Source organism: Camarhynchus parvulus, chromosome 5, assembly GCF_901933205.1.
Source record: "Camarhynchus parvulus chromosome 5, STF_HiC, whole genome shotgun sequence".
NCBI classification, from domain to species: domain Eukaryota; kingdom Metazoa; phylum Chordata; class Aves; order Passeriformes; family Thraupidae; genus Camarhynchus; species Camarhynchus parvulus.
In genome coordinates this window covers 21,764,460-21,776,689 of record NC_044575.1, presented here as the reverse complement: position 1 = coordinate 21,776,689, position 12,230 = coordinate 21,764,460, and the positions used below count along the sequence as shown (strand labels likewise).

The 12,230-nt window shown below is 49.8% G+C and overlaps 1 protein-coding gene across 3 annotated transcripts in view; it reads left to right on the top strand.

Annotated features, from left to right (window-relative positions):
* The first annotated feature begins 592 nt into the window (after nt 1-592).
* Nucleotides 593-12,230, top strand: part of TP53I11 (tumor protein p53 inducible protein 11) — a 24,606-nt gene continuing 12,968 nt past the window's right edge. The window contains exon 1 of one of the 3 annotated variants that reach the window (XM_030950320.1): nt 593-718. The gene's annotated coding sequence lies outside the window, so the exon portion shown is untranslated. Of the gene's footprint in view, nt 719-849; nt 988-2,921; nt 5,535-12,230 lie in introns of those variants that run through there. The other 2 variants (XM_030950319.1, XM_030950321.1) reach the window with 2 other exon arrangements.

The window sequence follows — 12,230 nt, the reverse complement described above, 5'->3', positions numbered from 1 at the left end:
GGTTGCATCAGCATAGGGACAGAGCTGCCGCCATCTCCTTTGCCACCCCCCTGTGTCTAATAGCCCCTGCTGATGCCCTTTACCACGCTGTCATTCTCTCCCGTTACAATCTTAGGGGCTCTGAGACAACTGCAACATTAGATTGCCGGCACGCCCGACTTGGTCTCCGAGCATCCTCCCAGAGGGACCCGGCGATGTGAGGCTCGCCCCAGGGCAGGCTCTGGCCAGGCTGGCTGTGGGAGCTGGCCCTCCAGCTTTCTCTGCAGCCAGGCTCTTCCCCTGTTCCACTCCACCTGGAAAAACTGTGCCTGTTCCCCTGCGCCCACGTTTATTCCTTTTTGCCTCTCAGGGAATCGTAAAGCAGTCCTCGAAACCACGCGGTCGTGAGCAGCACGATCGAGGCCCCACTTGTATCGCAGGGAAGGACTGGTACAGTCTCGCTGCGAACCCTCGGTAGCTCCAACCCGTCGGACATGAAGCGATGGGACCCCCTCCGGCAGCTCCCCGATGGGCCGGGTGGGACAGGAGCCTTTTCTTTCTCCCATGGGATTATTTCCATGGATACCCCCGCCCCTCCTTCCCTCGCAGCAACCCGGCCCCGGGACGCCGCTCTTTGTCCGCACGCGCCAAGATGCGGTCACAGGTGGCCCAGGCGTAACCTGCACAGAAGGCACACAGGACCCAGCGCAGCCCGCAGGTGACCTAGCGCAGCCCGCAGGTAACCCAGCGCTCCGGAGCGAGGCCGGGCGGCGGGGCCACCCCGTCGGGCGGTGGCGGTGGCGGTGGCGGTGGCGGGTCCCGCCCGCCGTGGGCCGGCGCGGGCGGGGCGGGCGGGCGCGGTAAAGGCGGCGCCGCGCGGGGGCCGGGCTCAGTCTGGCCGCCTGCGGGCTGCGCGGCGCCGCGGCAGTCCCCGGACCGCTGTGCTCATGGGGCAGCCGAGCCGAGCCTTCGGGACTGTCCCCCGCCGCCGGGACCTGCGCTAGGGCGGTGAGTGCTGTGCGCGTCCCCCCGCGCCGCGACTTTCCCCGCCGCCCCTCGGGGTCCCGGGGAACGGGAGTGCGGACGCCGGCGCTGCGCCCCGCGGGAGCCCGGTGCTGGCAGCTGGCCCCGCTGTCCCCTCGCAGTCGGATGGACCCACCGACCGACGGACGGACAGGGGCTTAAGGAGACGGATCAGCCCTTGTGCTGGCTGCGATGGGACCGTGCCCGGTCCGAGTAGGATGGGTGGAGGAAGAGGTGGTGGAGCGTTGCATCCTGGTGGGAGGGTGGCAGGTTGCTCCGAGCGTTGGAGGGACAGCAGCCGTGCCGAGGTGACGCGCAGGCGGTCCCTTGGCTTTGTGGCGAGGGCTTTCTCCTGGCTGTTATTCGACTCAGAGGCAGGGGTCCGATGTCACTTCTTTCCTGGAAGTGCTCCGTTCTTTTCTGCCCATTCGGGAAGCGTTACCGGAGAACCACGGTCCCGATGAGTACTTCAGGTGCCTGAAAGGGGAGAATGAGTCCTGGCCACTGCACAGGCTATGGGGTCAGCCTCGGTGGCTGAGCGTTGCGTGGGGCTGGGATGAGGGAAGCTAGCACAGCTGTGCTCCCTGTGGGATGCAATCCCGTGGATGTGCTGGGGAGCCCTGGCCGCGCGGAGGGCTTGGCCGTGGTGGACGGCGAGGTCCCTGGGGGGCAGAGAGGGAGAGGGGCAGGGGACGGGAGCAGCGATGCGGGAGGGAGCCGGGACAGACCCTCGGCCATCACAGAGGAAGGTGAGGAAAGCCAGCCCTCAGCGGGCTCTGCATTCCCGCCAGAGCTTGCACATTCCTGTGTGCTGAGCGGTCTGCTGTGCCTCTTACAGGGTCTGGCTGTCCCATCTGGGCAGGTGCACTGCTTTGTCTAGAGCAGCAGCTATTAGGCTTCTCTGTTGAGTTCAGCTTCCGCTGAGTAAACCAGGTTGAGCAAGAAGCAGCGCCTTATTCAGCACCTGCTCCTTGCCCTGCCTCAGCGCTGCTTGGAGCTGGAGTTCAGTCAGCCTTTTTCTTACCTGAGCAAGGAACCTGACCCTCTTGCAGTTGCCTGAGAATCAGGGCTGCTAATAATTAAATGGGTACCATTTAATCCCCTCAGTCTGCAAAGGCTGAAAGTTACAAATGCCAGCAGCAACCAAAGCCTTGTTGACATTAGGGTACCACGAGCACAGCTGAGCCATGAGAAACTACAGAGTATGCAAGAGCACTGGCTATTCTGGACTTGGCATAAATAACTTGTTCAGTAACTCTGTCTGCAGTAGAGCAGTCTGCTGAATAATGGCATTCAGGGCCTGTGGATGAGGAAAGTGATTTTTAAACAAATAAATAGTAGTTACAGTTCAAGCAGGGGAGTCTGCCCAGGGAGGAAATCTCCTAAGAAGGGTTTTGGCAAAACCCCAAAATAAACAAGGTCTTAAGACTCAGCATGAAAGCACCTCAACTAGCCCTAGCCTTGTCTCAGCTAGGTTGCATAAATATGCACCTGATGAGTGCAGAACAGAGTGTGAGGGACACCATGAACCTGTGGTGTCCTGGTGCCCTTAGCAGCAAGGGGCTGGATACTGATGGCAGCTGAGAAAAGGGGGGACGTGGTTGCTTTAGTATGTGTGTGTTCTTGTTCTTCAACTGTAAAGCAGAGCAAGCTGAAGGGAGATCCCTGGGTAGGTGGTTGTCCCAACCAGGAGGCTGAGAAGGTGAGTTCTGTTCTACAGTCTCAAGAGAAGTTGGTCCTTTTTTCTGCTTGTGGGCCTGTAGTTTTTATTGTAGTAGTTTTGTAGAGGTTTTATTGTTAATGTATGAACACAAGAGCATCTCCAGAGATGCATAGCAAGGTGAGGCTTGGGGTGGCCATTGGAGAACAAGCCACAGATATGCTCTCCCCTGAGGTTTTCAGTTCATTTTGAGCTGCTTGGAAGCTGGGGTGTGATCCAAAGGGAAATGTTTTCCTATTGTTCTCATTGAGCATTGAGTGCTGAAGCGTGCAAAATGCCAGGAGTACATATGCAGCTGGTGTTCACTTGTCCTGCAGCTCTCTGAAGGTCACCATGTTGAATAGTAGGGGCTGGCAGGGATGGTACCACAGGCTGGTTACAAATATCAGTTTGAGCTGTTTGGATCATGAAATGTTCTGTGCGAAGTGTATGCTTGGTCCTCACCCAGTAAGCCCCCAAATTTCTAGTGAAAACTGCTAAATGCCATTAGAACACAAAGTGTATGTCCCTCTGACGCAGGCGGGATTGGCTGCCTTCCCACCGGGCTGCCCAGGAGGCTGCATGTTGACCTGGGTGGTGCTGTGCGTGAGGTGGGGGTGTCTGTCTTCTTAGTGCTACGTTTTTGGCTACAAGCTTTCCCTTGGCACAGGATAAAAGCACACGTGAACCAGATAGATGTTGAGATTGTTTATGTTTGACTTCTGGCCTGGTGCCAGAGGGAAGGGTTTGGTGACCTTGGCACTATTGGGACATTATTTATAGAATGTAGATCTTCTGGGTTTTGTATTTTTGATGTAGGAATGTGAAAATAAGTCTTGGGAGGAAAGGACTCAATGCTGGCCACAAAATACATTTGGATTTTTTCCAGAGCAGGAAAAATAACACTTAAGAGGCGACCAGGTGTTCCCTGTTCGCATTGCTTTCTGCCTTCCCTTGGAAAACATGGGTTTGGTGCTGTCCTGGAGATTGCAGGCTAGCATGAGTTCACTCTATGTTCAAAAAGTTCTTGTTCAAGATGCTAAAAGATGTTAAGAAAGAAATCCAACTATAACCAAAGACAGTCTTGATAATTTACAAATGATAAATAACTCTCTGGCCTTCTTGGCCTTATTCTGTTTGTGAAGCTGTGTCATCTGCAAGGCTTAGTGCATCTCCATGTGTTTCGGTGCCCATCTGTGGTGCTGACCCACAGTGTGGCTGACTCCAGATGACAGATGGACAAGAGGCTTGGATGTGCACAGGGTTTTACTGGAAAGCCCACCACACAGTGCTGGCTCCACAGCTCTGCCTCCCAGGCCTCTGGTGAAACCCCAGTAGCAAGCTTTCCTTCTGGCTTTCACAATGTGCATAAGTCTCTCATCTGCATTCTGAGCAGTGGGTGTATGCTCCAATTACCTAAATCTGTAAATGTCTTTCTGTCCCTCTGTATGCAAAGTAAGAACTTACTGAGCATATTTGCGCTCTGGTTTTGATGGGGAAGCCCTTGCCTAGGCAGTACCTGACTCATTTATACCAGACTTTGGTTGGACCCTTACCCAGCTCATCTTACAGGGCAAAATCAAGGACCAGAGTCTGTAAGAAAGCTCTGCTCCAGATTTATACTGACTGCTGCTGTCATTTTAGGGAGGAGAGATCCATCACCAAAACAGGGAAATTATCAAAACCATTGTAGTTGGGTCTAGTGCTGAAGGTTGAGCGGCTTCTGCTTATGTTGGTGGTCAGGAGCTGTGTGCTCACTTTCTGAACCTAAGGGGGAACTGTGTGCTTACTTTTTGAGCCTAAGGGGCCAAAATCAGAAGCCTAAGCATAGGGACTGGTAGCTAGCTCCATTGATGCAGAGTTTCCTAGATGTTTTTGTTAGGGATTTGGATTAACATAATTTAAGTCAAAGGCATGGAGGAGAGCATGGGGAGAAAAGCAGTTAGGAATAAATCCGTGGTTCACTAGTCCAGTCTCCTGAGGAGTGGCATTATAGGATAAGTTGGTGTAGCGGGAGATGTGCATAGGGGAGTATCAGATAACACTGGCGACCTAATTATTTCTGTGAAGGGGTTCTGTATTTTAGAGGCAGATTAGCGTGCAGTCCTGTAGCAGTCCCTATGGACACAACCAGGGCTCCCTGGAGGAACTGAATCAGCATTTTACTTCCTCACCCCCACCCTAGAGCATATCCCTGTAACCCTATAGGTTAGGACTTTAACCCCTTGCCATTGGTCCAAATCTCAGTCCTCCTAAAACCTATAAAAGGGGCACATTTTAGCCCACTTGTTGGAACGAGTGCAGACCGGACCCTTCGCATCAATAAAGACATCTCTGCGGAACCTCCGTCGCCTCTTCCCTCTCTCTTGTCCACTGTGCCTCTCGGCCTGGGCTAATTGCACCAAGCAGGCAGCTGAAATCCTGAGCTGAATATCACTAAGAGCTGACAATCACTTATGCTTGCTGGCAATAGCCCTGAGGCCACACCGAGCTACGCCGGGCACTCGGGCGTTCTGTTCTCCAGAGGAACAAGGCTCCTGAGGCTAGTGGAAGCCACACAGAAGCCTTATTAATACAGTCCCCTCTGCAGCTGCCTGCTGCTGCAAACCAGAGAGGGAAGAATCCCTCCTTTTGGTGCTAAAATTAGGCAGCAGCACTTTGACTGCGTGGCCCAGAGGGGCAGGTGCAGGCAGAGCAGCACACAAAGGCTTGCAACCCTCTTGTTTTTAGCTGTATCCTGCCTGGGTTGAGAAAGTAAACAGTTTGAGTCTGTGTCAGCAGCCAAAAAAGAGACCTGCAGAGAAAACCCACAAGTCTTCAGGAAACTCCATGGGTGAGTCAGATGGTGTTTTTGTCTGAGTACCTGTTCATTCAGTAACCCATGATGGCAGCAAAAGCACTTTTTGTAGTAGCGCCACCTTATGAGTGAAACACAAACCTCTGGTGTTGGATGCTTGTGGTCATATAAAGACTTCAGAGGCTCTTTCAGCCAACAGACGTTCCAGGAATTCCACTGCTGAGCCCTAAAATAATCCCAGCCCTTGTTGGTTGCTGCAGTTTCTTTCTGGGCTTCCAGCTAGGGCTGCTTTAGATGGAGATAGATGTGACAAAGAGCAGGCAGTTTCCCAAGGACATCTGTGATTCCAATCCTTCCTGACAGCCAAGAAGGTGCCTTTAGTTCAGCCTTCCTGGCGGTCTGGCCCTGCCTTGCTGTGTGTGGCATGCACCCAGCCAGGCAGCAGCCTCACTGGTGCCCCATACTGTGTAGCTGCAAAGCTGTGAGAGATGAGTGGGCAATGCTGGAGCACAGCCTGGGTGCAGACACTTTGCCATGTTTTATGGAGTCCTCAGGAAGGACTGTGTGGTGGAAGTGGAGGGCTGTATTGCCAGTCTTAGCCAGAGCTCCAGGAAGCAGGCTATTTTCTGAAGAACAAGATATCTTACAGGTCCATGGTTTGAAGTCCCTCTTAGTCTTTCTGTTGGACATTTAATTTTAGCTGCCTGGCATGCCATTCACAGTAGATGTTTGGCGTATTCCAAGTAGGCATAAAAATGAGCTGCCTCCTTGTAGACGGAGAGGGAAATTCAAAAACCACAACACTGAATCCAGGGGAGCTGGGTGGTATTGGCTTTTCCCCAACATTTTCTTTGTGGCCTAGGAAGAAAAGTTTATGTAGAAGCTGCTCAATAGCAATAAAGAGTATCCAAACATTACTCCACAGAAAGCAGAAATCTACCAGGAGTCAAAGGTTGCACTGAACAGGACCAAAGAATTAAGACCATTGGTCTATGTTTTCCCAGGTTGTTTTCATGGTGAAGTAAGAGTAAAATTTAGCTGACTTTAATATCAGCATTGCTGGTGGAGTCTCTGTAAGTGCTAACCAGAGATCTGGTGTGCTTCTGAACAGCAGGCACTTATGGTGCATCCTTCCACCCTCCTGCCCTACTGCTTTGCCCAGTGCAACTGTTTTCTCCTTGGGGTGTTCTTGCCTTGTCTGCTGGCAAAAACCCATCAGGAATTCTTCCAGTCCCTTCCATGAACTGTGACAACGTCCACCATTTAAATCTCTGGACAAGCAGGATGCATTGAGGGTTGATGGATGGAGGAATAATAAAGCAGTTGAGCTTATCCCCTCCAGCCAATTTACTCCCTGCATCACATCACCATGCAAACCAAGTGCCTGTCATTAGTCAAAGGACATGGGGGAGAAGAGGCCAACCTGAAACCCCCAGAGCCCTGGCTGCATGGAAATGACATTACAAGGGAAGGTGTTGACTAAAACATGACACTTCTATGTCATGAGCTCTTCTAAGTGGGAGCTGTGCTGTATGTTTGTAGACAGATGTATATATACACAAGCACAGTAGGAAAGCAACGTGTGTGTATACACACACACAGACAGTCCTGATGGATGATCCTGATATTACAGGAACTTGTTGTACCCAAATGTCTGAGATTTAAAACTGAAAAAGAAGGGAAGGTCCTTAAACAACCTTTGATAGTAGAGATGGGACATCTGGCAATGCTGTGTTTTCCATGGTTACTTGAAACCTTGATTTGTCAGCACTGATGCTGCTATCATTTGGCTGCCTGAATCTCTCTGTTGCCTCCTTGTCCCTGGGGATAGAGGAATCAAACAAAAGTAGGGAGAAGAACTAGTCAGTACTACCTTTAACATTTTTTTTCCTAAGACTTCTCTTGCATGTGCCAGGCAAGATGGAGAGAGAGCTCCTGCAGGACCTTTCGGTTCTCAAGATATCCTTTATCACCCAGGCTGTTCGTGCCACATACTGGTGTCCACCCCTTTGCCTCGTTTTTGCTATGAAAAGAGAAATCTTGCTTTAATTCCTTAGGCTGATGTGGGTTCTTTGTGGCTGTGGCTATAGGACACAGCATCTCCATACCCCTTCTGGCATGTTGTTGTCCAGTTTTTTCATAATCCCAAAGTGTAAGGCAAAAGGCATACAGGGTTTGCCTAGGATCAGGTAGTGAAAAGTTCTCTGCAAGGATGTTGATCTTGTCCATCCATATAAAAGCAATCAAAAGCTAGTCTTGCTCATCATCCAGGCTCCTCCTGTGGTATATGGAAAGAGGTGAACCATTGCAGGTGATGATGCATCTTGTCCTAGAATGGACACCTCTGGGGGCTGGCTCACCCTGCCTATTTCCGAGGGAGCCTAAAAGAGGGAGGTGAGGAGATGCACAGATTCAGGTTATAGCTGATGCTTCCAAACTTCATTCTCTCCACCCATGAAGTGCTTTTACTCTGGGCTGGGCACAGATTGACTCTGTGTGTGCTGTTCACAGTACACATACGCTGGTCTTTTGTGGAAGCTGGAGAACCTGTCATGCATCAGAGACATTGTCTCTTTCAGTCTCCTTTATATGAGTTCCTTTTATTGATGAAAGCTTTCTAAAGGGTACTTGTGTGCTGAATAGCCATTGTTGATAATGCACGATATGAAATCTGAAAGAAAGGCTCAGATTAAATGTCACGCACTTCACAGTTGGGAATTCAAAGAGCCTTGTTGATCTGTGCATAACTGGGGGCTTGACAGCTCATGCATAAACAAACACGTGCACATCCACATACATGGCTGCATGCAGTTTTCCCCTGACTCAGCAGTGCATAAAAGCAAAGTCGGGTGGGTGAGTTCCAGAGGGGTGGGTGCTGTGTTCGTAGGGAAAGCCTGTGAGTTCTTCAAGCCTCTGACTTGAGAACCACACTGGCAAATAAAGTCACTTGTTGTTAGTGTGGTGGGCTTCCTTCCGCCTTCCTCCCCTACGCGGCTCTCTGCTGAGCTGTGGCTGCTTTGATTTTTCTGCATCTGGGTTTAATGTGACCACGAGAATCTTCTGAGAGTTTCTGGTGTGCATAAAGGCAGTATCCATGTGAGGTTCACCCCAAGCTTTCCACAGTGCTTTCTCCCACCAGCAGTGAATGAAGACAGAAAGAAAAAATCAATTTCATGCTAAATTGGTTGTTAGTCAGGCCAGTAAGGGCATTTCTGCTTCTAACATGTTGTGTGTAATGAACTAAGTGCTACTGAGGAGTCCATAGTGCCCACTGAGATGTCACGACCTGGCACTGGTGGGGTACAGTGGCTGGGCTGTTGTTTGTAAGATGTCTAACCTGCTGTGCACGAGCTGTATAATCAGTGGTAGATTTACTTTTCATATGCATCTGGGAAAACTAAGCTCTCAGAGGTTTAATGACCCAGTCTTCATTTTTATGGAAGGAGCAGCAGTACTGCCAAACCTATAATCTAATAGTTTGGCTTTCAGGTTTCCTATTCTGCACGCTGTGCTGTAGTTCTGTTCCTAAAAACAGCTGGTTTCACTTTCAAGTGCCTCATTGCAGGAGAGGGGGATACTTGTGGCTCCTCCTCATTCTGAGGGATGCTGTGGAACGGTGCTCCACAGACGTGTCCCCGTGCACCACCTGTTCCCCCTCTAGTGCGTTGCTAGAAGTTTCTTTCAAGTTGTTTCACCACCAACTTGTGAATTAGCAGAGCTTGTGCTAGCTCTGGCAGCAGCTATTTAGAAGTTTTCCTCTTCTAAATCTGTCCTCCTAGCTCCTGTTTGCCCAACATGGGGAATTTTGCATCTGACATTTTTAGCAGTAACCTGTTGCTATAGAAACTGCTAAGGTGTCAGAGGGAGATTTTTGCCAAGTTGGGATGGGCTATCAAGTAGCTGAAGTATGTGTTTTGTTGGGAGGCCTTCTCCATCGTGTTTTTGCTAAGCAACTCCCCGAGCCTGTCTGCATGTCTGGGCTTATTTAATGTCTAAGAAGCTGTGAGGGAGCAATAAACCCAGAGCTCTAATTGTGTGTGAATGAACAGGAAATGTTGGCAAATTATTTAGGGGAGATGTGAGAAGGTGTTCCCATGCTGCAGTGATAGGTCCAAGTGGTGTGTAGGTGGTAGTCCAGGGCTGAGAGGTCACAGGTGGTATCAGTCTTTGGGGCCGTAAATGGTTGACCTAGAAGCAGGAGTTGAGACTCTAGATGACATCTCCCAGGAAGGAGTCTGGGACAAGCTGCTCCTCTCACCCTTGAGACCAAAATACAGGTGAATGCCAACATACATGGTTGGTCTGGTAGTCTGAATTCTCTTTACTAACCAGTCAAGAGATCGTGCAGGGGGACCCAAAGTAAGTCCACACAAATCAACCCATGTCTCTTATTTGTGTGTGTATATAATATATATTTATATACATACCTTCCTGTACAAATACATATATTTATATGTGTATATATATGTACATTTATATTTGCTTTATTAATATATAACATATTGTTTATAAATTACATGTATTTATATAAATAGTAAACTTTTATTATTTTATCCGGGATGCAGATGTAACCATGCATATGGGAAATGCTCTATAACAGGGTTGTCAACAACTCAGCTGTTGACTGATAGTCGCTTGGGCCATTTCATATCAGACCTGATCTACAGAACTTCTGTGTCATGGAAGGAAGCTGTATTGCTTGTGCAATGAGAGCTCTGAGTCCTATGAGTGCCTATGTGCCTGGGACTCAGGAAATATCCTGGCTAGACCAAAAGGCAGTCTTCCTGATTAATGCAAATTTATTCGTCTGCCCTTTTTCCTCCCTATTGTGTTTGCCTAGACTGCACATCTGGTCATATCACGACAGACTATGGAGATGAGAAACTCTTTGTTTTCTACACAAATGGAATAAAATAATCTGATGCTGTTGGGGTGTCCTGCAGGAGTTGTTGTCAGGTTGGGGTTGCAAATTGGTCCATGAAACTGGTTGGGAATCTGCTTTTGCGGTTCTGGAGCGGAACAGACTCATTTCATCTTCCATTTCATGGTTGTAGACATGTTGAGAGTGTTTAAATCGCAGTGGTTGCATTGTGCTGAGTAAGTTCCAGGATTGCAGATAGAGAACTAATGTTGCTGGAGGTGTAGATTATTGTCTTTGGGGAGGGAATTCATCGAAAATGGCTTTGCAATCACTATTTCAGTGACAGTATACAGATGGATGTTGTGCCTGTATGTGGCTCAGGGAACTTAATGTCCCAAATTGTAGTTTCTTAACAATTTTCTTTTGTGTTCTGGAAAAGGATGGAGGTGCAGGGAATTGTCAAGAATAAAGAGCATTGGCTTCCCGCAGCATTTATGAAAGTCTTGTCAGGTGCTTGGGGGCACAGTAGAAAGAAAATTTGGGGAGGTCTCAGGTTGTCAGGAAAAGAAGTGCCAAGAGGCTCCGTGTTACTGTGAAGGTTCAGCATCCAGCGGTGTTGTGGATTAGCACCTTGTGTATGGACTCCTCACTGCTCCTCCCAAGGTCTTTCCATAGAGTTCCTTTGAGCCTCTGCTATACCTCAGGTGCAAGGCAGAGGAGATGAAATGCAGTTGCATCACAGTTTCTGTAAAACTGACTTGTATTACCCTGTTTAGTTGAAGGGCTTTCCTAGCTTTTTAAGCTGCTCTTTTTCAGTAGGGAGAGTTGATTTTACTTGGGTGGGTTGGGGTTTTTTTGTGTGTGTTTCTGTGTGTGTGCATATGGGTTTTATTTTTCCTTCTAATGTTTCCCTGTAGAAATCGTCTGCAGGACAGATGGCCTCTTAAGCTTCTGGGGCTGCCTCTCACAAACACCTGTCTAAGGCAGCTGGGAATCAAAGAAGAATTCTCCTCTTTCAATGCCTTTAAAGAAAAACAGTACCTGATCCTAATATGTCCTACTTCCCCATCTCTCTCTCCATCCTCCCAGCTTCCTGGGAAACTTAACTGCTTGGTTGTCGCCATCTGTTGAGACAGCAGGGGGCTGGGTGGGGAAATGGCAGCCAGAGCCTTTGGGGAGAGCAAGGGCAGCTTTGAGGTGATGGATTGCTGTGGCTGGCTGGGCTGAGAGCCTCAGTGGCAGAGAGGAGGATGATGCAGGGGGGTGGACTTCATGTAAGTAACACAGATGAGAGCTGCTGAAGCAGCTGTTGTACTGTTGTGCTTGTACCTTGCGTCTTTGTATTTGCAGCCAAAACGCACCTCAGCAGCCAGGGATGGGCTGCTTGAGAAGGCAGGGTAGTGTGGCCAGGCTTGCACGTGGGGTGTGAGTGCATGTGTGTGGTAGCTGAAGGGTGAAGCCTGTTTGTCCCCTGTGGCAGCAGCCCCCTGAGCCCATACAGAGGGGCCACGGTGGGGCCAGGTGTCCAGCTGGGCACCCCTGGAGAGCCCGAGCACATGCAGCATGTCACAGGCTGCCCTGCCAGCTGCTGTGAGAGGCAGACAAGCATTTCTCCCCTGAGGTGCTGCCCAGGCTTGCACGGAGGGGTCAGCGAGCTGCTGCAGGTGGTGCTTGGCAGGCCAGCAGGAGCGAGGTTGCTGTGTTTAATTATAGCTCCCATTTGAGAAACTAGTAGAGCAACAGGGTTTTTTTTATCCTGTTCTGGGGGAACTGAGCACTTTACAGGTTTTGATTGCTGTATAACACATCCTGCGACACAAACTTTCCTGCGCTCTCTGCAAAAGGAAATTTGAAACCTATGGGCAATAAAA